The sequence below is a fragment of the Anolis carolinensis genome, chromosome 4 (genome assembly GCF_035594765.1).
Source record: "Anolis carolinensis isolate JA03-04 chromosome 4, rAnoCar3.1.pri, whole genome shotgun sequence".
Lineage (NCBI taxonomy): Eukaryota > Metazoa > Chordata > Lepidosauria > Squamata > Dactyloidae > Anolis > Anolis carolinensis.
This window is the reverse complement of record NC_085844.1, coordinates 6,268,347-6,294,983: the sequence shown is the minus strand read 5'-3', so window position 1 is coordinate 6,294,983 and position 26,637 is coordinate 6,268,347. Positions and strand designations below refer to the sequence as shown.

General features: G+C 42.5%; 1 long non-coding RNA gene across 1 annotated transcript; it reads right to left on the bottom strand.

The window, feature by feature from the left end:
* Positions 1–521: 521 nt before the first annotated feature.
* Positions 522–7,903, bottom strand: LOC134298757 (uncharacterized). The gene is made up of 3 exons (XR_010005846.1): positions 7,576–7,903; positions 2,029–2,203; positions 522–896 (listed from the first exon to the last, which is right to left on the bottom strand). It is a non-coding gene; the product is annotated as an uncharacterized LOC134298757 (long non-coding RNA).
* Between the last annotated feature and the right edge of the window lie 18,734 nt (positions 7,904–26,637).

The window sequence follows — 26,637 nt, the reverse complement described above, 5'->3', positions numbered from 1 at the left end:
GAGGATGCAAGCGGCAGAGTTTTGTGGGGAAGGAGTTGCCAAGCTCATTCATCGCTATGATAAGTGCCTAGATTTCAGTGGGGACTATTTTGAGAAGTGGTATTTGGGTGTGGTTTTCAACTGCATATGGTAAATGTTTTCTCCTATACTTTGTTCATTTTTAATTCCAAAACATAATCTACTTTCTGGATAACCCTTGTATTATGTTTATGTTTTTATTACAGTGGTGTTGCATGTTTTCTATGTGGTATTGAATGCTTACTTATGTTGGAAACCACTCTGAGTCCTTTCCAGTATATAAATAAATTTTTCTAGTTGTTGTTCAAGTTAATTGGTGCTAATGGCTTCATTCCTGTCTACCTGGAGTTGTACAATGGATCTTGACTGGCTAAACAATGGGTAGCAGAGGATGTTGGCATGTTTTGAATGAGTTCCCAGGAAAAGGGCCTAGCAGAGCACTGGATAACTTCAATGATCTTTCGGTCTGAATCCATTGTTAGGTACATTGAGTTTTTGTGAGGGAATTATGTGTACTGCCTAGAGGAATTATGGGATTTGCCCTGATATGTGTGTACGCGTTTTATACAACTGGTAGATTCAGGCCAAAGGTTGCCGGCTGAAGTTAGCTAAACTGGGTTATGGGTGATGGGGCCTGATTTCAGTTTCAATCTGCATTATATAGCAATGTAGATCCATTCTCAGATGCAAAGCTTCATTAAAGTAGAGAGGAAGGCAAAGAGGGAAGAACTTGTACCATTACGCTTGGAGAAGAAAAGTGAGAAATGGGTAGACAGCGTGGGTTGTGTTTATGTACATGGGAGAGAGACAAGGACAGATTTTCTTCTCTCTGAACGCAGGCAAATTCATTTTTCCCACACTCTTCAGTTTTTTTAGGACTGAAAAAGAAAGAAAATAAATGAAGAGGGAGTGTTAGAAAGACGGCCTAACAAAACCAGAAAGCATATTATCCACCCACCTGGGAAATAATTTAACAAAAATGCAGCAATTGTTAAAACATGTATCTTCTATGAAAGACAAATCTATGGGGAAACAATGCATATTCTTACAAAGTCATATAGAGATGGCTTGGTTATGGGACATGGAAAAGAGAGGTCTGTACAGTATTTTAATTTTCTGGTAGGAATGTATTTCATTCTTACAGGCAAAGAGGAAACGTGCTACCATTTTCTCTTCCCTTAGAGAAAGTCATCAAAAACTGTGGACATTATCACACAAGGCTCTGAAAATTGGTTTTGCATTGTAGACTTAATGCAGTTTGACCTCATTTTAACGGCCATGGCTCAATGCTACAGGATTCTGGGAATTGCAATTTGATCAAGCACAAATTGTTGGCACAGAAGGCAAATGTCCGTTTAAAACCACAATTCCCATGATTTCATTGCATTGAACCATGACACTTAATGTCATGTCAATCTGCATTACATTTATAGTGTAGATGCTTCCATAGAAGCTGGTATCCTTTTCATTGGTTTAACCAGAGTAGACCCATTGAATCACTTGTTAAATAGGGAATCATCACATTGGCAAATCTGATTCAGAATCTCAACTCTAGTAAGCATCAAAAATGAGATTTAAGCACTAACACACAGTTACCCTGTTTCCCCTAAAATAAGACATCCCCAGAAAATAAGACCTAGTAGTGGTTTTGCTGAATTGCTAAATATAAGGCCTCCCCCGAAAGTAAGACCCAGCAAAGTTTTTGTTTGGAAGCATGCCCACCGAACAGAACACCAGAGCATGCAGGATCGGTAAATATGGAAATAATGGTAGTAACAAGAAATCCTTGATAGGATTCACAGTTTTTCTGGTTGTCCTGGTTTGTGATGACAACTGCTGTACAGTATATAATAAATGTTCATTTTTTTGTACAACAAGAAATGTGAATTCTTCTTCATAGAAAAATAAGACATCCCCTGAAAATAAAACCTAGCATATCTTTGGGAGCAAAAATTAATATAGGACACTGTCTTATTTCCGGGGAAACACGGTATATCAGTTTGAGACTACCTTAATTGCCATGTCTCTGTCAAGTGATTTCAGCTCTGCAAAAACCGTGGGTTCATGGCCCCGGCATGCCAAACTCCAAAGGACCGAATAAGACGTGGACAGGTTGAAGGCAAACGACAACGGTGTTTATTCACCTTGGCCAAAGTGGATGTCAGCTGGGCCTGCACTTTAAAAACTGATATAAATGCAATTGCAAACATACAGATAAAAACCGATATAAGAACATGGACAACCATGACCAAGTTTGACAACAGGCCTCCTGACTGCTGCTTCTCCTCCTCCTCCTCCTCCTCCTCCTCCTCCTCCTCCTCCTCCCTCTGAGCAGAGCTGTTCCATGTGGCACCTGGAAGCAGGGGTGCCTTGGTGTCTTCATATTTAGGCCTGTTCCTGGGGATATTTGGGGTGTTGATTCAGAAAATTGAATTGGATAGACCACATCAGCTCTAAATTATTAAATATGGTTTTTTGTGGGCGAGCAAATGGCGACTACTGGATAGCATATCTTCCATATTGGAAACTAGAGCTGATGTGGTTTATCCAATGCAGTTTTCTGAATCAGCACCCCAAATAACTAAACCGAATCTAAAGTTGACCAAAAATTGTTTCATAACCCTTTTGGGATTAATATTGGAGAGCAGTCTCTGATTAAAGTGGTCTTTGGTCAAAAAAAGGTTGGGAACCACTGCTCTAGGATACGCATTCATAACTGTGTTTGTGAATTCCAGCCATAGACATTTAAATTAAAAGCATACCCCCTGTTTTAAAAAAGCAACCAATATAGACAGCATACTATTAAACAAAGTACAAAAGTCGTTTCGGGGAGGGGAACACTGCCGGCTATACAAAGCTATACGAAATTAAGGCAGTCAAAAACATCAACTATGATTTGAATACAGGATTGAAGGACAGACACTCATTGCTTTCCCTCCCCCAAATTAGTATTAATTAATTTCCTAGATGTAAAAAAAACCCAAGTCAAATGTGATTGTGCTTCCTCTCCATATGCTCAGCATTTGTCTAGGGAGGTGCGTGAAGGAAGCAGGTTCATGAAGTTACATATGCTGAACACTGAATTATGCATTTCTAACTAGAGATGCCAAATAAAACAAGAGGGAGGTCTCCTGTACCTTTAATTGTGCAGAAAAGAGGATTTCAGAAAGTGTTCTGGTGTGAGAATATTGCGATAATTAAAGGTACAGGGATCCCATCCTTTATTTCACCTGCAAATTTCTTGCAGAAATTGAAAGAATATTAAAAAAATATTTGAGAAAAATGGCTGGGAATAGGAAATACTTTTCTTGAATATTTGAAAACCTAACTGCTTAGAGTCTCTGAATGGATTTGCACTGCCATATTATCCAGTTTCTGAATCCAGATTATCTTCTTTCAACTGGATTATGGGTCCACACTGCCATATAATCCAGTTCAAAACAGGCAATCTGGATTCAGATGGGGCCTCATTTGAGCGAGAAAAACAGGATGAGGATGTGATGAGGAAGATGATGATAAAGTGAATCCTGAACCAAAAGGAAGCTTCCCAGTTTGAAACTTATTCTGTGCAAAATTCACATTTTTTTCAACCTTGAAATTAGTATTCTTCAGCAGCAACTTGAATGCCTCAGCATTAGCAACAACAATGATTTTGCCTTTTGCACAAGGGCGTTCTGAGCACAGAATTAGTCTTTTAATGTTTAAAATATATTGAAAATGTTTGATTTTAAAACTGCTATGATGTGATGGTTATTGCCGCTGATATTGCTATGCACAACTGCACTGGAACATCCCTGAATAGTTATTATTCAATTAATAGGTAGAAGGTCTCAAGGCCAATATCAGTCTTCATGGTGCTTTTGTGTGCGTTGGAGATATTATATCATTGGCATCAGGGAAATATCAAAGAGATCTTAAACTTTCTGATAAATATTGTTGCTCAGATGTTGTGTTATAATTCACATCCCTGGAAAGCAATGAGGGGACAGGAGGAATATTAATATATTGATTGATTGACTTGATTATGAAAACTTATGTAATAGCTTCAGAATTATTGTTATAATTGGGTTGCTGTGAGTTTTCTGGGCTGTATGGCCATGTTCCTGAAGCATTTGCTCCTGATGTGGTTTGCAATGGCTTTTCTGTGTAGTGGTTGTTAGAATGGCCCAGCATTTTCAAATAATATGTGCATGCTGTGTCCAGAGAAGCCACTCAAATCCACAAGCATCTGGACCATTTCAACAGAAAGGAGGAAACCATGAAAATGAGCCCGATCTGGATATCAATATTAAAATTTAAAAACTCTAAAATCAGGACAGTAAATAAAAAACAACACTCAGAAAACAGGAATTCCAGACAAGAAACAATCTGGGCCAACTAACACCTCCCAACAAAAGATGTCCCCAGGCAGGAAGCAGCCAGGCTTTGAAGCCGTAAGGCTATTTAATGCTAATCAAGCTGGCCAACTGTAACACCCACACTGGCTTCAAACAGAGAAGAGTTCTTTCTCCCACCCTGGACATTATTCCACAGATATATAAACCCCACTTGCCTAGTTTCCAACAAACCTCACAACCTCTGAGGATACCTGCCATAGATGTGGGTGAAACATCAGGAGAGAATGCTTCTGGAACATAGCCATACAGCCCAGAAGACTCACAGCAACCCAGTGATTCTGGCCATGGAAGCCTTCAACAACATATTGTTAGAATTGTTTGCAATTCATATAGTTCACGAATTCTCTCTCACACACAGACAAACACACAATATCCAACAGGATCTATAATTACAAATTAACCAACTAAACAATTAAATAACAGTCAGTGAATCTCTCAGAGTACATCTACATTGCAGAATTAATGCAGTTTGGCACCATTTTAAATGCCATGGCTCAGTGCTATGAAATCCTGGGAGTTGTATTTGATAAGCCATCAGCGCTTTTTGGTGAATAAGAGTAAAGACCTGGTAAAACTACAATTCCTTGATTTCACAACATTGAGCCAAGGCAGTTAAAGAGGTGTCAAACTGCATTAATTCTTCAATGTAGATGCACCCTGTGTTGCAGTTTTGCTGTCCAATTGTAAACAAAGAAAAAGGAAATTAAACCTTTTAAAGAAAGTTGCAGTGACTGAAAAAAAGTTTGTTTTTTTAAAAAAAAAAAAAACACCCCAAAGCAAAACAAACAAACAAGCAATCCTCAGATAGATCAGTATTCACAAGAGGGATGTGAGAGCAAGGCTGTAATTGCATTCATCCAGAATGAAACAACTCTGGGTGGGGTGAAAAATTCATTAAAAAGCAGCCAATGAGGGTCGAGAACAGAAGAACCAAAGGAGACAATTGAGGAAATCAGTGGGCTGATAAAGCAAACAGGAAGGAAAGGGGAACTTCAAAAGTGAATAGACACAAGTGAACTACAGGCAGGCAATTAAATTTAAAAACCTAATTATGAGATCAGGTTGGGAAGTTGAAGAGGTCTGAAAAAACAGAAAGTAGAGGAATCCAGAGTGGCGGAACCAATTGAATATTTGTATGTACGTGTTTGTCTGGGTGCATGGCGGTGCAACTATTCTGAGAAATTAAAGCAGTTTGGCATTACGTTCGCTGCCATGGTTCAATGATCTACAATCCTTGGAGTTCAGTTTGGAGAGAGACCAGTTCTCTTTGTCAGAGAAGGTTAAAGTCCTTGGAAAGCTACAACTCCCATGATTCCATAGCATTGAGGCATGGCAGTTAAAGTGGATCAATTCTACCGTGTAAATCAGTGGTTCCCAACCTTTGGCGCTCCAGGTGTTTTGGCCTTTATGTCTCACAATTCATAACAGCTAGTAAACTGGTTGGGATTTTTGAGAGCTGAAGTCCAAAACAACTGGAGGACCAAAGGTTGGGAATCACTGATATAGATGGACCCAGACAGAGAGGAGGAATGAAGATGTGCCAAAAAACAATGGACAATTGGTATCTACAAGGGTTTGGTTGCAGGATACCCAAATCTGTGAATGCTCAGGTCCCCTTATATACAAGTGAGGCTGGATCTACACTGTCCTACATCCCAGGATCTGATGCCAGATTATCTGCTTTGAACTGCCTACACTGCCAGATAGTCTGGGATCAGACCCTGAGATATAGGGTGTCGTAAATCCATTCTAAGATTATTCATTGTAGGTGAACTATAAATCCCAGCAACTACAACTCCCAAATGTCAAGGTCTTTTCCCCCCAAACACCACCAGTGTTCACATTTGGGCATATTGAGTATTCGTGCTTTTGAGTAGACAAATCCATTATAACCTGGCCCATATCCACATTGAAACTTGTCCTGTCACTTTATTGTTTGATTTCGGTTCAGATTTATCTTCCCTGCTTGTCGTGTCTATTTGATGTATGTTCTATTCTGTAATAGACACTCCCTTCATCAGTTTGACTGTTGCCCAGACTGTTGTGCTATATTGGACCTTTTAACGCCTCGGATGATTGCTTAATATTTTAATTATGTCTATTTTAAATCATGACTTGTTAATTTGTTTTTTAAATGCATTATTTGATGTCTTAACTGTTGATTTTTATGATATTATATGATTGTATTGTGCTTGCCCTGTGTGAGCCGCTCTGAGTCCCCGTTGGGGAGATGGAGGCGGCATATAAAAATAAAATTATTATTATTATTATTATTATTATTATTATTATTATTATTATTATTTCAGTCCAAGTGCATCATTGTTTGAGTTCACAGTGCTCTCTGGATGTAGGTGAACTACAACTCCAAAACTCAAGGTCAATGCCTACCAAACCCTTCCAGTATTTTCTGTTAGTCTTGGGAGTTCTGTGTGATAGGTTTGCTTCAGTTTCATGGTTGGTGGAGTTCAGAATACTCTTTGATTGTAGGTGAACTATAAATCCAAGCAACTACAACTCCCAAATGACAAAATCAATCCCCCCTCCCAACCCCACCAGTATTCAAATTTGGGCATATTGGGTATTTGTGCCAAATTTGGTCCAGTGAATGAAAATACATCCTGCATATCAAATATTTACATTATGATTCATAACAGTAGCAAAATGACAGTTATGAAGTAGCAACAAAAATAATTTCATGGTTGAGGGTCACCCCGACAAGAGGAACTGTATTAAGGGGTCGCAGCATTAGGAAGGTTGAGAACCATGGCATTATATGGTCAGTGCAAAACCAGTCAAAGTAAATGGGGAAAGTGTTTAAAATTGAGCAAAATATACAACAAAATAGGTTTAGTAGGGGAAATGAGTTAACAAACATCTTTTTAAAAGGTCCACAAGGAGATAATGGAGAGAACGAGAGAGAAATTGCTTTTAATGCCCGTCCTTCCACTTTGCTTCTCCTGCTCTCTGCACTCAACTAAGCCCATCAAAAACAGATTTACTGTACAAATGCATGCACAAAATGAAGACTGAAATGCCAGCATCCGGCATTGCCCTGCCACCTCAAATGGTCAATAACATTGCAGATCAATATAGACAAGGTTCCGGAAAATTAATGAGAGAAATGTAGCATTATGTAACAAGGTCTCATTCTTCTACCCACCTGGTCCTCTTTTCCTCCTCCTTTCCCCCATTTTCTCCTTATTTGGCATATCCGGAGCCCTGTGCTAAGGTTATTCCCATTCCCTTCTCTTTCCTCTCCAAATGGTTTCTGCAGACGGCCTGTGCTGTTCCGAACAGCTAAAATTATCTCAATTAAGCCTCTCCTCCTTCTTCCTTTGTTGACACTCTTGTTCCCTTTCTCTTTCTGGTGCTCTCCTTCCTTCCGGGCGGCTGGGAGGCAGCTCAGAGTAAAAGAACGACTCAGCAAGCAGGAATTGTTTATATGGGAACGTTGAAAGCAAAAAAGAGGTAGGATGCAAATACCTACTGATCTGCAAGAGTTAGGTTTAGGATTTAGTCTCAATTATTAAACCCTAATAATTGATGGTGGTGCCAATCTAGGAGTATGAGGGTGCAGATCGCACCGGGTGAAACCAAAATGACATCTATACAATTTCTGTGCACTGTTTAAATGCAAATATCCCTGTAGTTAAGTACGAGGGTTGAATGAAAAGTAATGCCTCCACCTTCGTAACTCCTCAACAGATGGCAGTCCTAGTCTGCGGCAGGTCCTGGCTTGTTCAGTAGACTCTCCTCTACAGTTCCATTTGGCAGGAAGCCTTAGCATTGAACGGTTGTGTTGTTAAAGTGGGAAGTATGGAACACTGCGCAGATGGTCGATCAATGCAACACAGCTGTTCAATGCTAAGGATTCCCACAAATGGAATTGTAGAGGAGAGTCTACGAGTACCTGCCGCATACCAGGACTTCCATCTGTTGAGGAGGTGGAGGCATTACTTTTCATTCAACCCTCGTACAACTACAAAACATTTTTCATAAGCTCAGTATACAGTGCATCTACAGGTGAATTGTAGAATTAATGTAGGTTGATAGCATTTTGGCTGCCCTGGCTCATTGTTATGGAAGCATGGAGATAATAGTTTGTCAGTTAAAGCTTGGCGCTCCCTGGTAGTTACACTTGTAAAACTACAGTTCCCATGGTTTCATCTCATTGAGTCATGGCAGTCAAAGTGGTGTCAAACTTCATCAATTCTACAATGTAGATGTATCCCACATTGCAGAATTGATGCAGTTCAATGTCACTTTAACTGTCATGGCTCAATGCTATGGAATCACAGGAGTTCAAGTTTTACAAGATATTCAACTGCCAAAGAGTATTGGTGCTTCAACAAACTATAATTCAAATGATTCTACAGCATTGAGTCATGGCACTTAAAGTGATGTTAAACTTCACTTCTGCTTCAGTGTAGCTGAACCCTTACATGTACTGTATTAATGTAATTCCAAGGCTCAAACTTTGTGCTAACTTACATTTTTAATCTTCACATGTGCACTAGGGTTGTGCACAGATTTCATTTCCTCCATTTCCTCTGTCTCCTTCAGTACCTTCAGTATTTCAGGAGCCCATAACAGTAAGGGCCCTCCCGGTACAAAAACCCGCCTGACACGAAAGCAAGCGGGAGCCAATCTTGGTTCCTCTTTCCCTATTAAGCATCACAGTTCAATCTTTTTTATTTTCCTTTATTTTCTTGATTCTTTTTATTTAGTGAGACTGACTGGAAGTTGGGGACCTGAGGGACGGTGGGTAAGGTTCGCGCATGTGTGTTTGGGGGCTTGGAGACTGAGAGTCACCCTTTTTCCTTCTCTTTCTCCTTCCTTTCCTCTCCTTCAGAAACTATTTCTAAAAGATAAGTATTATTAATAATAATAGTAATCCAAGCAAACAAAAAGACAAGCCTACCTCTCCTCTAGAGTAGAAGTAGAAACAGCTTTAAGGAAGCAAAACTGGCAAGCAGAAAGAAGATTGCAGGAACTGAAAACAGAGGGGATTTTTAAGGTAGCTCAAGGAGAATTGCTCTACTGAGCTACAGGTCATAGCTCTTCCTTTCCTGGACCTCCTTAAAATGCCTCTTGGAAAGCTGCACAATGTGACAGTGCTGTTGAGACTGAGAAAGCACTAACGCCTGCCTCTCCTGCAGCCAAGCGACTCTCCTCTAGAGTAGAAAAACAGCCTTAAAAACAAGAAGCCTCCTTAAAGCATGCACCTGCCTGCAGCTGAGCGCCTCTCCTCTAAACAGGCAAGAAGCCTCCTTAAAGCACGTACCTGCCTGCAGCTGAGTGCCTCTCCTCTAGAGTAGAAACAAACAGCTTAAATGCCTAAAATGATGGGAAAGGGAGCCTTGGAACACCCCCCCCCCTAATAATGGACCAATAGAAAATGGATCTTTTGGCACCCCAGAGCAAAAACTGTTATTTGTCCTCCCATATTTAGGAGGCTCTCAAAAAACTGATTGGGGCCCCCAACGAAAGCTGGGACACGAAACGGCTCATGGTTTACCCAGATTGCACAAGCCTAATGTGCACACGCTTTGGTCAGAGTGATCATTATTACCACTTTGAATCATGTGATTTTTTTCTGCACATGTTGTTTCCATGGCTTCTATTTTTTTTAAAGTTTCTGGTTTTGCCAATTTTCCTTATATATGAGTTATAATATTGTGGTACAGTATGGTCTGGTCTGGGAGGACAGTCATAAGGTTGACACCATGAATTATTACATTAGGTGACACCAATCTTACTGACATCATTGGAATGTGAAGAATGCTCACAAATTTCTTCATCCCTCAATGAGGAAAGGTGGTTTCACACTTTGCAACACCTTGTCCTGGCAATGATCAACTGCTGTGAAATTTTCATATTTTCAGTCATTTTGTGAAAAAAAAACTCTTGTACAAATAAATTGGTTGCACATCAAGGAGATCCTTTGGAATAGAAAACACTGCATAATGTGCAAAATGCAATGCAAAATATGTCCAAAATTGTCTTTCGGGCTGTGTGGCATCTATGGCAGGCATCCTCAGAGGTTGTGAGGTAACACAACCTCTGAGGATGCCTGCCATAGATGTGGGCGAAACGTCAGGAGAGAATGCTTCTGGAACATGGCCACACAGCCCGAAAGACATACAACAACCCTGTGATCCCGGCCATGAAAGCCTTCGACAACACATATGTCCAAAATGCTTTCTGCTTTGTAACTATGTACATTCCTCCTATAGCCAGACACCTCTGGAAGAGTCATATAATGTAGTTTAAACTGCAGTATCTGCTCACTGTAGAGCCATATAATGCAGGTCAGTGTGATGACTTATGGGCCATGTAGTCCCGTTCCTAGTACTGTTGTGGCAGATGAAGAGGAAAACTTGGGTTTCCCACTGTTTCTGCCAGATTTGGAGCCCTTGCAGCTGCAGGATGTTTGCCCACAAGAAGTCAGACAAACAAGCCTTGAGGAGAAATCTCCCACATTTTCCCGCCGCCTTTATTATAATCAAGATAGACACGCGCGGGAGGCGACTCGCCGAAGCGCCCGGATAGCTGCCAGACAATTAGAAGATTAAGTCTACTTCCCTTGGGAAAGTTTAAGGAGTCCTGCATCTGGACAGTTTAGGTTTCGGTTCTTGTTCCCCAGAGAAAGTCTGCTTTGGCGGGAAAACAAGATCCTATATAGATGCTTGCCCACAAAGGGTTCCTTGCGGAGTCAATTCGTCAGCTTCGGGAGTAGATTGTGTGTGGACTACGCTACTCCAGTTTCCAGGACCTTGTTCTCGTTCCAGCCCTGCCTTGTTCCCCGGACCTCGCCACGGATTTCCCACGGACCCAGTTCTTGCTCCTCGCTTCTTGTTGCCTTGAATCAAGCCTTGTTTGCCAAGAATCTAGTTTGCTTCCTAGCCTTGATTTAAGCTTCATGGACTAAAGGACCTTGTCAATTCCCCTCACTTTGCTTGGCAAAGTGAGTGTTTCGGTTATTGGATTACAACTTTGGACCTTAATATTTCATATTGGACATTGTTTTCTTGGACTAATTTTGACCTTTCCTGAAAGGTCTACTTCTGAACTATTTTCTACACTTGCTTTTATTAACTTTATATATTTTCTCAATAAAGATATTAGATAGATTCTGGCTTCTGTGTATGGTTATTGGTGCTCTGCGGCCTGGGTCCTGACAGTTTGACTCCGCCTCCTTAAGCACCAATTAACCTAGGCCAGAATGTCTACCGGAGCCGGGCCGGGAGACCAACCACTCAGCTACACCATCGCCAAGGATGAAGTGGACAGAATGCGAGATATGCTCCATACGCAGGAGGGAGAAATACGGGGCTTGAAGGAACGCGGAACCCGTCTCCCTGCCCTGGCGTTGCCAACCAAGTTTTCTGGAGAAGCTTCCAAGGTTCATGTTTTCCGTCGTCAATGCCAGGCATACCTAGAAGCCCGTCAGGCCGAGTTTCCTCAAGAAGACATCAAGGTGGCGTGGATTTACAGTCTCCTAGACGGCCCAGCGGCCAATTGGGCCACGGCGCTGTTCGATGAAGCCTCCCCACACCTAAGTTCCGCGCAAAACTTCCTGAATCACCTTAAGGCGACTTGGGGGATCGAGGACAATTTAGAGGCGGCCGGCCATAAACTCCGGCGCCTTTCTCAAGGGGACAGGCCCTTGTCCCAGTACATAGCCGAGTTCCGAGTGCTGGCTCAAAGCACCGGTTGGAATGACATAGCCCTCAGAGGACAGTTTCGGGAGGGTCTCAACATCGAGATGTTGGAAGAAATCTCCAAGGTGGATCCTCCAAACTCTCTTGAAAGACTCATTGACCAATGTTTACGAGCCGAAGTCATGCTTGCCAACAGGAAACAATGGCTCCGAGGCCAGAGTGGAAGAGCTGGAGCAAAACCTCCCGCTCCCGCCGGCATCCAGCCACGTCCAGTGTGGAGACCCCTGCCACCAGCCCCATACCCCAGAGACAGCGGGGAGGTGCCGATGCAATTGGGCAACGTGCGTCCCAGATTAGACGTTGCCGAGAAGGCCCGCCGCCAACGCTTAAACCTCTGTTGGTACTGCGGAGACGGGGGCCACTTCGCCAGAGAGTGTCCAGCCAAAAGAAAGCCGGCGGCGGCGTCTTCCGTGGAGACGGAGACGGCCGAGGCGGCTGGCACAAAGTCGGAGGGGGAAGCCAACGACCGGGCGTAGAGAGGCTCGCCAACCCGGTCAGAAACCCCACTCAAGAGCCGCCAACCGGGGTCCTATTTCTCCTAGTGGTCACCTTGTGGTCAGCGAAAAAAGGACCCGTCATGATCCATGCCATGATAGACTCGGGAGCAACAAACAATTTCATCGACAGAGAGTATGCCGACTCTCTGGGATTACAATATCACGATTTCAAGAACGCTCGGGTGGTGCAAGCCATTGATGGCCGCCCCCTAAAGACAGGTCCAGTAAGCCAATGGTCTGAACCCACCAGAATGTGGATAAGGGAACATATGGAAGAGATCTCCTTCTTTGTTACCGAGGTTCCTCACTTCCCTGTGATTTTGGGGATTCCATGGCTGACGCTCCACGACCCCAGCATCTCTTGGACCAACAGAGAACTGCAGTTTGCTTCTAAATATTGCCAAAACCATTGTCTTGTAGCCAAGGTCTGTCACGCCACAGACGCTGAATCCATCATCACCTTGCCCAAGAAATACTCAGACTTTTGGGATGTTTTCAATGAAAAAGAAGCCGAGAGATTACCCCCGCATAGGCCTTATGATTGTGCCATTGACTTGGTGGAGGGGGCCCCGATCCCACGAGGACATCTCTACTCCTTGACTGAACCAGAGCAAGAAGCTCTCAGGAAGTTCATAGAGTCAAATCTTCGCAAGGGATTCATCAGACCCTCTCAATCTCCAGCCGCTTCCCCAGTGATGTTTGTGAAAAAGAAGTCAGGGGACTTACGTTTGGTTGTGGACTATAGAGCACTAAACAATATCACGAAGTGGAACCGCTACCCCCTGCCTTTAATCTCGGACCTATTAGACCGGCTTCGAGGGGCCAAGGTCTACACCAAGCTGGATCTTCGGGGGGCTTACAATCTAGTTCGCATCAGGGAGGGGGACGAGTGGAAAACCGCCTTCCAGACCAAATTCGGATTATTCGAGTCCCTAGTCATGAATTTCGGTTTATGTGGAGCTCCCGCAACGTTCCAGCACTTTGTCAACGATATCTTTCAGGACTATCTAGATCGGTTCCTGATCATATACCTGGACGATTTTTTGGTGTTCTCAAGATCACAATCAGAACATGAGAAGCACGTCAGAATGGTGTTACAACGTTTGCGGGATCATGGACTATATGCCAAGTTGGAAAAATGCGCCTTTGATCTTGAAGAGGTTGATTTCCTGGGATACCGTGTCTCGCCACAAGGGCTCTCCATGGACCCGGCAAAGGTTTCAACAGTATTGGAATGGCGGGCGCCAACCAACAAGAAAGAGGTGCAGCGTTTCTTGGGGTTCGCGAACTACTACTGCAAGTTCATTCCAGACTTTGCCCGCTGGTCTGACCCAATCACCAGCTGCATCCGTGGAAAACAGCCTTTCCGCTGGATGGAGCAAGCAGAGAAGGGGTTCCAGCAACTAAAGAAATTATTCACGTCCCAGCCAATTCTACAGCACCCTGATCCTAAAACCCCTTTTGTTGTGCAGGCTGACGCCTCCGATGTGGCAATTGGGGCTGTACTCTTGCAACCAGTGGGAGAACATCTTCACCCTTGTGCTTTTTACTCCCGTCAACTAACAGCCCCAGAGAGAAATTACACTATTTGGGAGAAAGAACTTTTGGCCATAAAGGCAGCCTTTGAAAATTGGAGACATTGGTTAGAAGGGGCCAAATTTCCCATTGAGGTCCATACTGACCATCGTAATTTAGAGCATCTAAGAACTGCCCGCAAGTTAAATCAGAGGCAGCAGCGCTGGGCTCTATTCTTTGAGCGTTTTGACTTCCAGATTCATTATGTAACCCCAGCCCAGACCAAGCAAGCAGATGCTCTATCACGGAAACCAGAGTATGCTGCAGGGCGCAGAGAGACCTTTGAATCCCAATTGCTGCAGCCTGAGAACTTTGCCACGCTCACAGTGGGCAACACCAAATCCACTCCAATTGAATCAACTCCCTCTACTCCAGGGCCCCTTTGTGCTCAGGAAATTAGAGCCAGTCAACAGGCGGATGCCTGGGCTCAAGATCAAATTCGCCAAGGACTACGTTTCCCTATCTCACTTAAGGATGGATTACTATGCTACAGAAATCATGTCTACATTCCTCCAGGACCAGGCAGAAAAAAGGCTCTTCGCCTGTGTCATGACTGCAAGCCAGCAGGACATTTTGGACTATTTAAAAGCATGCATTTGATTCTAAGAGATTTCTGGTGGCCCAAGATCCATAAGGATGTGGAGAAATATGTCAATACCTGCCCGGTATGCCAGCGTTCCAAGACCAGAAGGGAGAAGCTCTCAGGGCTGCTGCATCCCCTTCCTACTCCATCTCGTCCATGGGAGATAATTTCTGCGGATTTTATCACTGATTTACCACCTTCCCTTGGATTCACCACGATCCTAGTGGTGGTGGACCTTTTTACTAAATTGGCCCATTTCATTCCCTGCGATGGCCTCCCCACGGCCAAAGAGACTGCAGATTTATTCCTTCAGCATGTTTTCAGACTACATGGATTGCCCAAGAGTTTAGTCACAGACCGTGGATCTCAATTCACCTCTCGTTTCTGGAAGGCACTACAAAAACTATTGGGCATAGACTCTCGTTTATCTTCAGCTCACCATCCTCAAACGGATGGACAAACTGAGCGCACCAATGCCACTTTGGAGCAATACCTTCGTTGCTATGTAAACTATCAGCAGGACAATTGGGCTTCCCTGTTACCTCTGTCAGAGTTTGCCTACAACAATGGTGTCCAGGCTTCAACTAAGGAAACCCCGTTCTTTGCAAACTACGGCTTCCATCCACGTTTCTTTCCTCCTGTCTTTGAAACCTCAGAAGTCCCCGCAGCGGAGGACTGGCTACAAGAACTCACAGCGGTGCAACAACTATTGCTCCAGCAACTGGACCAAGCCAAGGAGGACTACAAACGCCACGCTGACAGCCATCGCCAGCCGGGCCCCGAGATCAAGGTAGGAGATCGGGTTCTTTTGTCTACTCGCTTTTTGCCCTCCCACCGTCCCTGCCGGAAGCTAGATGCCCGTTTCATTGGTCCTTATCCAGTGGTGGCGCAACTTAACCCCGTGACTTTCAAACTTCAACTTCCGCGCTCCATGCGCATTCATCCAGTGTTTCATCGCTCCCTGCTCCTTCCGGCGGATGGTGTGCGCCCTGATGCAGACCGGCCAGCCCCCACTCCTGTTTTGGTGGATGGGGAGGAGGAATTCGAGGTTCAGGACATTTTGGATTCTCGCTTCCACCGCCGCCGCCTTCAGTATCTCATTGACTGGGTGGGTTTTGGCCCCGAAGAACGCTCTTGGGAAGACGCTTCCACAGTCCATGCCCCTGATTTAGCCCGCCGCTTCCATCAGGCCTACCCCGCCAAGCCGCGGCCCCGCACCTCGGGGAGAGGGCCCATTTTGGAGAGGGGCTTTGAGGAGGGTGATAGTGTGATGACTTATGGGCCATGTAGTCCTGTTCCTAGTACTGTTGTGGCAGATGAAGAGGAAAACTTGGGTTTCCCACCGTTTCTGCCAGATTTGGAGCCCTTGCAGCTGCAGGATGTTTGCCCACAAGAAGTCAGACAAACAAGCCTTGAGGAGAAATCTCCCACATTTTCCCGCCGCCTTTATTATAATCAAGATAGACACGCGCGGGAGGCGACTCGCCGAAGCGCCCGGATAGCTGCCAGACAATTAGAAGATTAAGTCTACTTCCCTTGGGAAAGTTTAAGGAGTCCTGCATCTGGACAGTTTAGGTTTCGGTTCTTGTTCCCCAGAGAAAGTCTGCTTTGGCGGGAAAACAAGATCCTATATAGATGCTTGCCCACAAAGGGTTCCTTGCGGAGTCAATTCGTCAGCTTCGGGAGTAGATTGTGTGTGGACTACGCTACTCCAGTTTCCAGGACCTTGTTCTCGTTCCAGCCCTGCCTTGTTCCCCGGACCTCGCCACGGATTTCCCACGGACCCAGTTCTTGCTCCTCGCTTCTTGTTGCCTTGAATCAAGCCTTGTTTGCCAAGAATCTAGTTTGCTTCCTAGCCTTGATTTAAGCTTCATGGACTAAAGGACCTTGTCAATTCCCCTCACTTTGCTTGGCAAAGTGAGTGTTTCGGTTATTGGATTACAACTTTGGACCTTAATATTTCATATTGGACATTGTTTTCTTGGACTAATTTTGACCTTTCCTGAAAGGTCTACTTCTGAACTATTTTCTACACTTGCTTTTATTAACTTTATATATTTCCTCAATAAAGATATTAGATAGATTCTGGCCTCTGTGTATGGTTATTGGTGCTCTGCATCCTGGGTCCTGACAGTCAGTGCAGTTCAAACTGCACTATATGGTTCTACACTGACCATATAATTTAATTCAATTCAGTTAAAACTGCATTATATGATCAGTGTAGGACCAGCCTGAAAAAAATGACAATATTTATTATTTCTTATATTAAGATATTCATGCTCCTTTGCATGCATTCTCTCTCTCTCCAAAATACTCCACAATGATAACAAATGTGCATATTTTTAAAGTAAGATTGGTTTCTTCTCTCAATGAAAGTCTACTTGCATCAAGACTTTTGTTTTGTGTCTTTGAATAATCCCAGACCTAGGGAGACCTTAAGCAGAAGTTATCATCACAGGGTTTTCTTGCCAAACTTGGTCCAGAAGAGGTTGATGATCTTAGAACCCAAGCAAACCTGCCTCGGGCTGTGTGTTTAGATCCTGGAAGATAAGAGCCAATTAATTCATTTATTGCAATATTGAAATATTTCTATCTCATATATAAATGCTGCAAAAAGCCCTCATGAGTTACTTATACTTTTAGCTCTCTATACCAGTAGCTGTGCAAATCTATTGCTTGCAACCCTAAGCCTGGGATCTGCCTCAAAATACAAGAAGGAAACCAGAAAAGTTATTTTTGTAAATGCAAACTTAATTGGTGAGTGGTCATGCTGGCAACAAGAGTCCACAAAAGGAGATTTGCCAGATTCAGTGAAAAGACTTTGATAACCCATCTTCTTCTGATATTATTTTCTGGTTCCTAATGGAAATGTCATTTCCAAGCAGATCTGCTCAAGCGTGAATCATCGGCGTTAAGTAATTAGAAGCCATATATGTATCTAAAACCCCATAAACTTCCAAATAATCATCCTACATGTTGTTGTTGTTCATTTTCAAAAGCCCAAGAGGGACACTGTGGATTCTGCCAATGCAGAACAGCGATTGGTTCATTATTTGCTGCTACCGTTTCCTGGACTTTTGTGCCTCAGTGATGCAGAGTGTTCACGCAGGGTAGCTTTCCAGATATTGACAAGAAATCATGCAGTATTTTAATGAGAGGTTTTATCCATTTTAAAGGGACACAAAGGGGAAGAGACGAAGGGAGGTTTCATAACAACTTCACAATTTGCTTACCTACAAGATTAGTCTGTGCCGCGTGAAAAGTGAAATCAAATGGGTGGCACATTGATAAGAAGTCAATCACTGACCAGCTTGAAATCTGCTTCAACGTTGAGCCTTTGATTTGCAAGAAAAAATTCCACTGTACTGTGAGGATTTCATGAAACGACAACCTACAAAGAGTTGAGTGACTCAGTCCCTTCGGCACTCGACCACCTGAATAGCCACAGAGATGAATCAAAATGGAAAATCAAAGGGGGAATATAAGCACGATGAACAAAGGTGTGCAAAAGTACAAAATGTTTTTGAAATGACTCAAATAGGAAGCCTCCATTTATCCATCTGGAAGTCAGTTTTATTTTTGCTCTATTCCCTTTTTCAGTGGCAAACTTTTAGCTAGTTTGAAGGCTTGGGCTACAGCTACACTGTAGAATGGATCCAGTTTGACACTACTTTGACTACAGTGGCTCTGTGCTATGGAATCCTAGGAGATGTAGTTTAGTGAGGCACAACCACTCGGCAGATAAGGCTAAAGATCTTGTCAAATGACAACTCCCATGTTTCCATAGTATTGAGCCTAAGCAATTATAATGATATCAAACCAAATTAATTCTACTGTGTAGACATGGGCAAACTTCGGCCCTCCAGGTGTTTTAGACTTCAACTCCCACAATTCCTAACAGCCAGTAAGTTGTTAGGAATGGTGGGAGTTGAAGTCCAAAACACCTGGAGGGCTGAAATTTGCCCGTGCCTGGTGTAGATGAACCCCTGGCTGGCTTGGGGAGGCATTGAATTAAAGTGGAAATGGACAACCATGGAGGGTGCCACTTCTCCTTCCCTTGTGCTATGCATATAATTCTTCTGTTGTTTCATTCTTAAAAGAAGCAATACATAATTCTAGCACTTTTCTTCATGTTGAGACAAGAGTTCAAGACTTTGGATGTACCTGCACCATAGAATGAAGGCAGCTTGGCACCAGTTTAAATGCCATGGCTCAATGCTATGAGATCCTGGGATGTATAGCTTTACAAGATCGTCAGCCTTCTCTGCCAAATGGTGCTGATGATTCACCAAACTACAACTCCCATGATTCTACAGCACTGAGCCATGACAGTTAATTGGTGTCAAACTGCATTCATTCATTCTGCTGTGAAGATGCACCCAAAGGAGCCCCAGAGTCTGCTCATAAATCTGCCTCCTGTGCTCTTTAAGCCCATGGCTGAGCCATTTAGCTGATATCTGGGTCCAAAAGAAGATCCTTTTCCATTTTAGCTTTCTCCCATATTAAGATTGCTTTAAGTCTCATGTTCATTTTATCTCCAAAATCATGAAGTTTCTTAGAATCAGGAAGTTCTTCCCATCCCCACAATCATGAAGTTTCTTAGCATCAGGAAGTTCTTCCTGTCCCCAAAATCATGAAGTTTCTTAGAATCAGGAATCTCTTCCCAACCCCAAAATCATGAAGTTTCTTAACATCAGGAAATTCTTCCCATCCCCAAAACCATGAAGTTTCTTACATTTAGGAAGTTCTTCCTAATATTCAGGAGGAATCTCTTTCCTCCAGTTTAAATCCATTGCTCTATGCCACAATCTTTCAAACAGCAGAAAACAAGCTTGGCCCAACTTCAATATGTTATTTCTCCAAAATATTTCAACATGACTTTCATTTCCCTTCTCCACATTCTTTTCTTCAGACTCAACATGCCCAGTTCTTAACAGGGAATCATGGTTTCCAAAGCTTTCACCAATTTGGTTGCCTTCCTCTGGACAACTTCCAACTTATCAATGTTTTGTTGCAGTTCCTGTTTCTGCAGAGCTCCATCCCAAAGCTATGTGGCTAAAAGAGATGGAGAGAAGGTAATGATTTCATTAAAACAGGGATTCTAGGGTAATCCGTTGGTTGCAACCTGTGTGGTTAGATTGCTGCCTTGAGTTATAACAGGGTCTGGGAAGACCAAGCATATGATACCCATTCACTATAAAATAAATCCAGAATAATAATAAAGTAAACCATATCATTTGTCAACAATGGCAGTGAATTGCTAGGATTCAACTGTGTTGACTCAACTTCAATAGCTGATTCAATGAGTCTCCTGTGGGTGGGTTGAACCTACAGGACTCAGGCCATAATGAATACTTTGGGGTGATAACCTCTCCCATTTTCCCCTCTACATTCAGCGATCCCTTCTTTTCATCCATCTCACCCTTTCTGTGGGAGGAGAGGAAGCTAGCTGAGATATAACTGAAAGGAGAACATCACACCAATCTCTGTGAACAAGAAGGCTCCCACTTGCAATTTTCTGATGAATATTTCAGAACACCGGGTTCACCCATTATATAGGAGCACTTAGTGGTCATTGTCGAAGCGTTAAATCATGAATAGCCAAAGACAGGCTAGGGGGTGAGTGTGGGTGGGTGGAAACAGAAACCAGGACTAATGCACACGCTTCGGCCTCACAGAAGCAAAGTCTTGCATGTGGTTTCAGTGTATATGAATATGCACCTCCATATGAATCATAGCATCACAGAGTTGGAAGAGAACTAATGGGCCATCCAGTCCAACCCCATTCTGCCAAGAAGCAGGAAAATTGCCTTCAAAGCACCCCCGACAGATGGCCATACAGCCTCTGTTTATAAGGAGCCTCTACCACACTCCCTCCAGGACAGAGAGTTCCACTGCTGAACAACTCTCTCTCAGTGAGAAAGTTCTTCCCAATGTTCAGGTGGAATCTCCTTTCCTGTCGTTTGAAGCCATTGTTCCACATCCTAGTCTCCAGGGCAGCAGAAAACAAGCTTGCTCCCTCCTCCCTATGACTTCCCCTCATTTCTTGATCCATGACCCTCATCATGTCTCCTCTCCGCCTATTCTTCTGCAGGCTAAACATGTCCAGCTCTTTAAGCTGCTCCTCATAGGGCTTATTCTCCAGACCCTTGATCCTTTTAGTCGCCCTTCTCTGGACACTTTCCAGGTGGATGGCCATCTGTCAGGAGTACTCTGATTGTCATTTTCCTGCATGGCATGCGGTTGGAGTTATATGGTCCACATGGTCTCCTCCCACTCTATGATTCTATGAATAGAAATATAGTAGTTAGATTGAGGGATATCATAGTACTGCTGTCTTCTCCTTTGGTCACCTGGAATAATCTGGTATCCAGTTCTGGACAACACAATTCAAGAAGGTTATGGTAAAAGTGGAAAGTGTCCAGAGAAGGGTGACCAAAATGGAGAAAGGTTTGGAAGCCATGAATCTCCATGAGGAGTGGTTTAAGGAGCTGGGTGTGTTTCACTTGAAGAAGAGAAAATTGAAAAGGGATATGATGTCCATGTTTAAATATTAGAAAGGATGTCACATTGAAGGGGGAGCCCACTTGTTTTCTACTGCTCCAGAGACTAGGATACAGAGTGATAGATTCAAGCTGTAAAAAAAAAAGAGATTCCATCTGAATATTAGGATGTGTTTCCTGATGCTAAGAATTGTGCAAGAGTGGAATATGGTAGAATGGGGTTGGACTGGGTGGCTCTTGGGTTTTCCTCCAACTCTTCTATGGTTCTGTTTGTCACTAGCCCCATCATTGCCACCTTTCCAAGTCTTCTACAGATTTCTTACTACTGTCTCCAATTTGAGTCAAGCCTGAGCCAGTATTTCAGATCTTTATCTAGACTTTATCTAAACATTAACTATTTCAGTGAAATCAAGATATGGTTCAGTCGTATCCATTGACTATATATGGCATTGAAGGATCTTAAAGGACTGAAGGGAGCTTCAGCTATGTGCAGCTTTTCCTATTGTTTTTCCATTTCCCTTATCTAATTTCCTCCCACGGAAATCTAATTACCTCCACTCTGCTAAATAACAGGAATGGGTGCAAAAATAGAAAAAGAAGACTTCGAAAAGCAAAGTTTACCAAATGGTGCTTTCCTGTTATTTTTTGCTCGGCTTCCAAATGCACCTCTCACTCAAAAGCATTCTGCTTGGACATCTTCCAGTGAATATTGAGCACCAAGTAAATAAAATGAGTGACAAGCGGAGAGAATCGGGTAGTGCTGGAAACCTTCCAGGCCCAATGAACTCACTGCTAAATTTAGGAATCCCATTTTCAAAACGTCAATTAAAAAACTGCTCATTTGCATTTCAAACCACGAAACACACACTTTTCTTCCAGAACTGTCAAGAATCCCATACGCAATTCAAAGACGGTGGCTGACGTTCTTCTTTTCTTAGACTTTAGTGACAGCAGGTAGTTTCCTTCTATGTGAGGTGTTGGATCTTCTCCAAGTTTTGGTCCAGAATTTAAAGGAGATACCAAGGAGTAGAAACAATATAATTGGTATATCATGAAAGCCAACAGCAAGTATAGTCATCCCTCCACATTTGCAGATTTGACTTTTGCAGATTTTATTATGCATGAATTTTGTTACAAGATTTTCTCAAGGAATTTCTAGGTTCTCCACTGTCTCCAGTCGTGCTGGAGGACTTAGAGATGTCCAGATCCTCCATTGTCATTCTATGGTCAGCTTCCATAGATTTCTGCTCTTGTAGAGGTCCTGTGTCCCTAACCCCAGCAAATGAAAAGGCCTGACTGCATTATTATTTTTATTGTTTTTGTTATTCTAATTTATTCCCCACTTTTCCCTGGGATCGGGAGTACAAATGGGTTTACAACTTTAAGCATATAAAAGGTTAATATTAAAATGGAATTAAGCTAAAATAATTCAATCAAAATGCAATTATACAATAAATTAAAAACAATTTTAAAAAGAGTTCAGCATCCCCCTAGCCCATTTTGGTTTTAAACTCCTGTCTGAATAAATAGGCTTGCTATCAGAAGGAAAACAAGGAAAAAGACATTCTGCCATCCCTGGGAAGGAAGTTCAGAAGTCCAGAGATGGCCATTGAGAATGCAGTGTCTCCCCGACTCCTACCAGATGTACTTTTCAAACTAATGTGACAGAGAAAAGGGCTTCCCCAAAAAATCCCAAAACAAAGCACCTCATATAGAAGGCCCATCTCACGTACCCATTAATTTTACTTACAATGGTAGTGGGACTAAGCAAACGGTCTCTCCTGATGATCTTAGAGTCTGGATTCATATAGGGCGATGAGGTCTACTAAAGGGCTTGGACCTAAGCCATATAAAACTATCTGAATCTTAGCCAGCAGTCTGAATTGTGCCCAGAAACCAACTAGCAGTCAGTGGAGTTGCTTGATCCCACTCTGGTTCATAGTCTAGGGCTGTAGCTCTTTGGATCTGCTGAAGTTTCCAAACACTATTCAAGGATGATGCACCTTCCTCCAAGTGACTTACGGGGGATCTGGTTTGTACATTGAGATATGATCTACCAAGCCATACATATAGTGGTTTTGAATGTTGTGCTATGACTCTGGAGACCTTGATCCAATTCTTCACTCAGACATGGAAATTCACTGGGTCTCCTTGGGTGAGCGGCACACTCCCAGCTCCAGCAAACCCCAGATAAGGTCACTATAGATTAGAAAAAACTTGAAGGCACACGACAACAAAGCGTTCCTTTAATATCCCAGTTTTATAACATGATAGAATAGACCTTTTCAATGGTGAGTCAACACACAAGTCAAGCCCATTGATCAATGGTTTTTTTCTAGGTAAGAGACAAACGCATTCTCACCATTGGGATCATGGAAGCAATACTCTTTCATGCATCGCTGATGGCTTTCCTGACATTCAGGCAGTGGATCCTGCCTTGTTTTGATTCCAAAAAAGAAAGCTGATTTGTTCTTGGAATAGGGATTAGCAATTTGGATCCCTTCTTTGTGTTTGGATTAAAACTCAGTGCACAGAGTAATTTAGCCCAGGATGGAAAGAATATTCCAAAATATTTGGAAACAGAATTCTGTGCTGACAAAATTCCCTGCAGTTTAAGACTCATTAGGTAGAACAATCACACATGGATCTTTTACACAGAAAACAGCATTTCCTGTGCAAATCATATTTGAAGGCTTTGTGAATGTAGAGCCATAGAGTCCCTAAAGTGGGAATTGTCTTCCAACCCTGCAAAGCTGCTGTCCCAGTCAAGTGAGAGGTATAGTCAATCCTCTACATTTGCATAATTTGATTATTCACTGATTTGATTATTTACAGATTTGATTATTCACATATTTCTCTTTATGAATATCTAGGTCCTTCAGGGTAATTTTTGAAGTTGACCATCGATTCACTCTGGAAGACTGACATTCTTAAAAAGGTGTTCTCTTAGTTAAAGAGTTTTTTTTGTACTTTTCTCATATTCACAGGGGTCCTGTGCCCTTAAAACCATTGGAAGTGGAGGGTCCACTGAACTGTATTTCTTCTTAAGTGATAGCCATTGTTTGTTTGGGCATTGGACTAGAATTCTGGAGACTATGGTTCAAATCCTGGCTGGTTATGGAAACACACTTTGGGTGACTTCCAGAAAGTCACTCGTTCTCAGCCTTAGAGAATAATGGCAAGTGTTTTCTGAACAAATCTGACTTAGAAAAGTCATTTCCAATCAAGGGCATTTGTCCCTTCCTATGTCCACACAAACACACACACACACACACACACACACGAGTACATGGCCAATTTGGGTTATCTTTTTCTATTCTTTCATTGGTGGCAAATTCCCCTCCTAATGTTGTATAAGTGATCACGTGGCTCCCAATTATTGGAGGGCTTATGTCACTTAAACCCCAAAATAGAGTTCTCCTTTCAAATGAGTCCATTCTTTGGCAAGGTGCTTCAAAGTCGAAGAGAAAATCCAAATTGTGATGCTCAGTCTGCAGTAATAGAAGCCACCCTTAGCCTAATTTGAATGTTCAATTCAATCCCTGCAGGAATACATTAAAAGGGTCTCTCTGAAGGTCTTGTTATAAAGAAACATAATTGCAGGTTGTTAAGTGTGTTGTGTCAGGAACTGTTAGCGGGCCAGCAAAATTTGCCATTTTGGGAATGAATCTATTACTATTTTGGTGCAAAAAATCTCCCCCTTTCTTCCGCGCCATCCCTGGGGTGTCTTTTCCAAAGAAAGGAACTTTATGTAATCGTCTTAGTCACCGGAAAGAAGAAGATGGAGCATATATATATATATATATATATATATATATATATATATATATATCGAGCACTGGGTGACCTTTGAAAAAAAGATTTTTTGTTTTTTCTTTAGACATGTATAAATGAAACGGAAGGATCTTTTTCTTAATGAGATTGCCTTCAGAAAACTCAGACATGGGGAATTTTTTTCTTCCCCTTCTGTTTTTTTCTGTTGGGTTTTTAAATAGCAAGGTGGAGACTAATCACCAAATATTCTTTCTAATTGATTACCATTGGGAAAGAAAAATCAGGAGGGAGAAAAAAGGCAGCACTTGGAGACAATTTTTTTTTAAAGACAATCTGTTGAAAAGTTCAAACTGCATGTTTCAAAAGCGTGGGCTCTTCATTTGGAGGAAATGCCAGCGCCAATATTAAGTGCATCTTCCCTGCAGACACAGGTCTTGGACTGCTGATAAGAACAGCAAAGGCAATAATTTCCAAAGTCCATGCTGAGAAAAAAACAGACTGCTGTTTCATCTGCACTGTACAATCAATGGAGTTTGACGCCACTTTAACTTCAATGGCTCAATGCTATGGGATCCTGGGATGAGCAGTTTTACAAAGTCTTTTCCCTTCTCTGTCAAAGAGGGCTAGTGCCTCAACAAACTACAACTTGTATTATTCCATAACATTACTCAATGTTATGAAAAATGTCATCAAACTGCATTCATTCTACCATGTAGATGGAATGAACTGTTGTGATAGCTCTATTGACTGTGGGGTTCTTGGAAGAAGTCATTTTTTAAAGTTCTGTGTAGAATTGCCCTATCTCTGAAAATATCATGTGGAAATGAAGATTAGATTCAGAGGAAGAAAGAAGGAAAATTAGAGAAAGGGACATCAACAATCAATGATATGCAGATGACACCATGTTATGCAGGAAGTAGTAAAAATCTGGAGTGGTTACTGAAGAATGTCATGGAACAAGGAGCAGGTTTAGAGCTGAACATGAAAAAACAGATGTGTTTAGAGATAAATGTTTAAAAATGACCTCAAACAATTTATATAACTTAAAAAATGGTGATGACATTGAAATAGTCTTATACCTTGCAAAATGGAGACTTAATTGAGTCTGCAGTTAAGAAACCAGAAGATGGCAAGGACTTGGAAGCTATGAAGGAACTAGACAGGAGCCTGAAATGTAAAGATATACCATTGAGCTAGAATGGTCCATTCTTCCATGTTTCCATTTCTATGCATGATTGTGAAAGCTGGACAGCGAAGAAAGCTGATAGGAAAAGAATCAACTCATTTGAAATGAGGTACTGAAGCAGAGTTCTCTGTCGCAAGGTGACCACCCTACACAAACAACAGCCACACAGATAATTTTTTGGAAAATCAAAGGCCACAACTTGTTTATTGGTGACAAGATTGGCAGCCATACATGGGTCCTGGATCAGAACACCAGGCAGCCCAGCTGCTGGCTTGACGACACTAAGATGGGAGCCTGTCAGAAATCTGGAGCTATTCTTTCTGCAAGAATAGTCAGAAGCAGTCCAAGTCATAACAGTAATTAGTCCATACAGAGGGCAA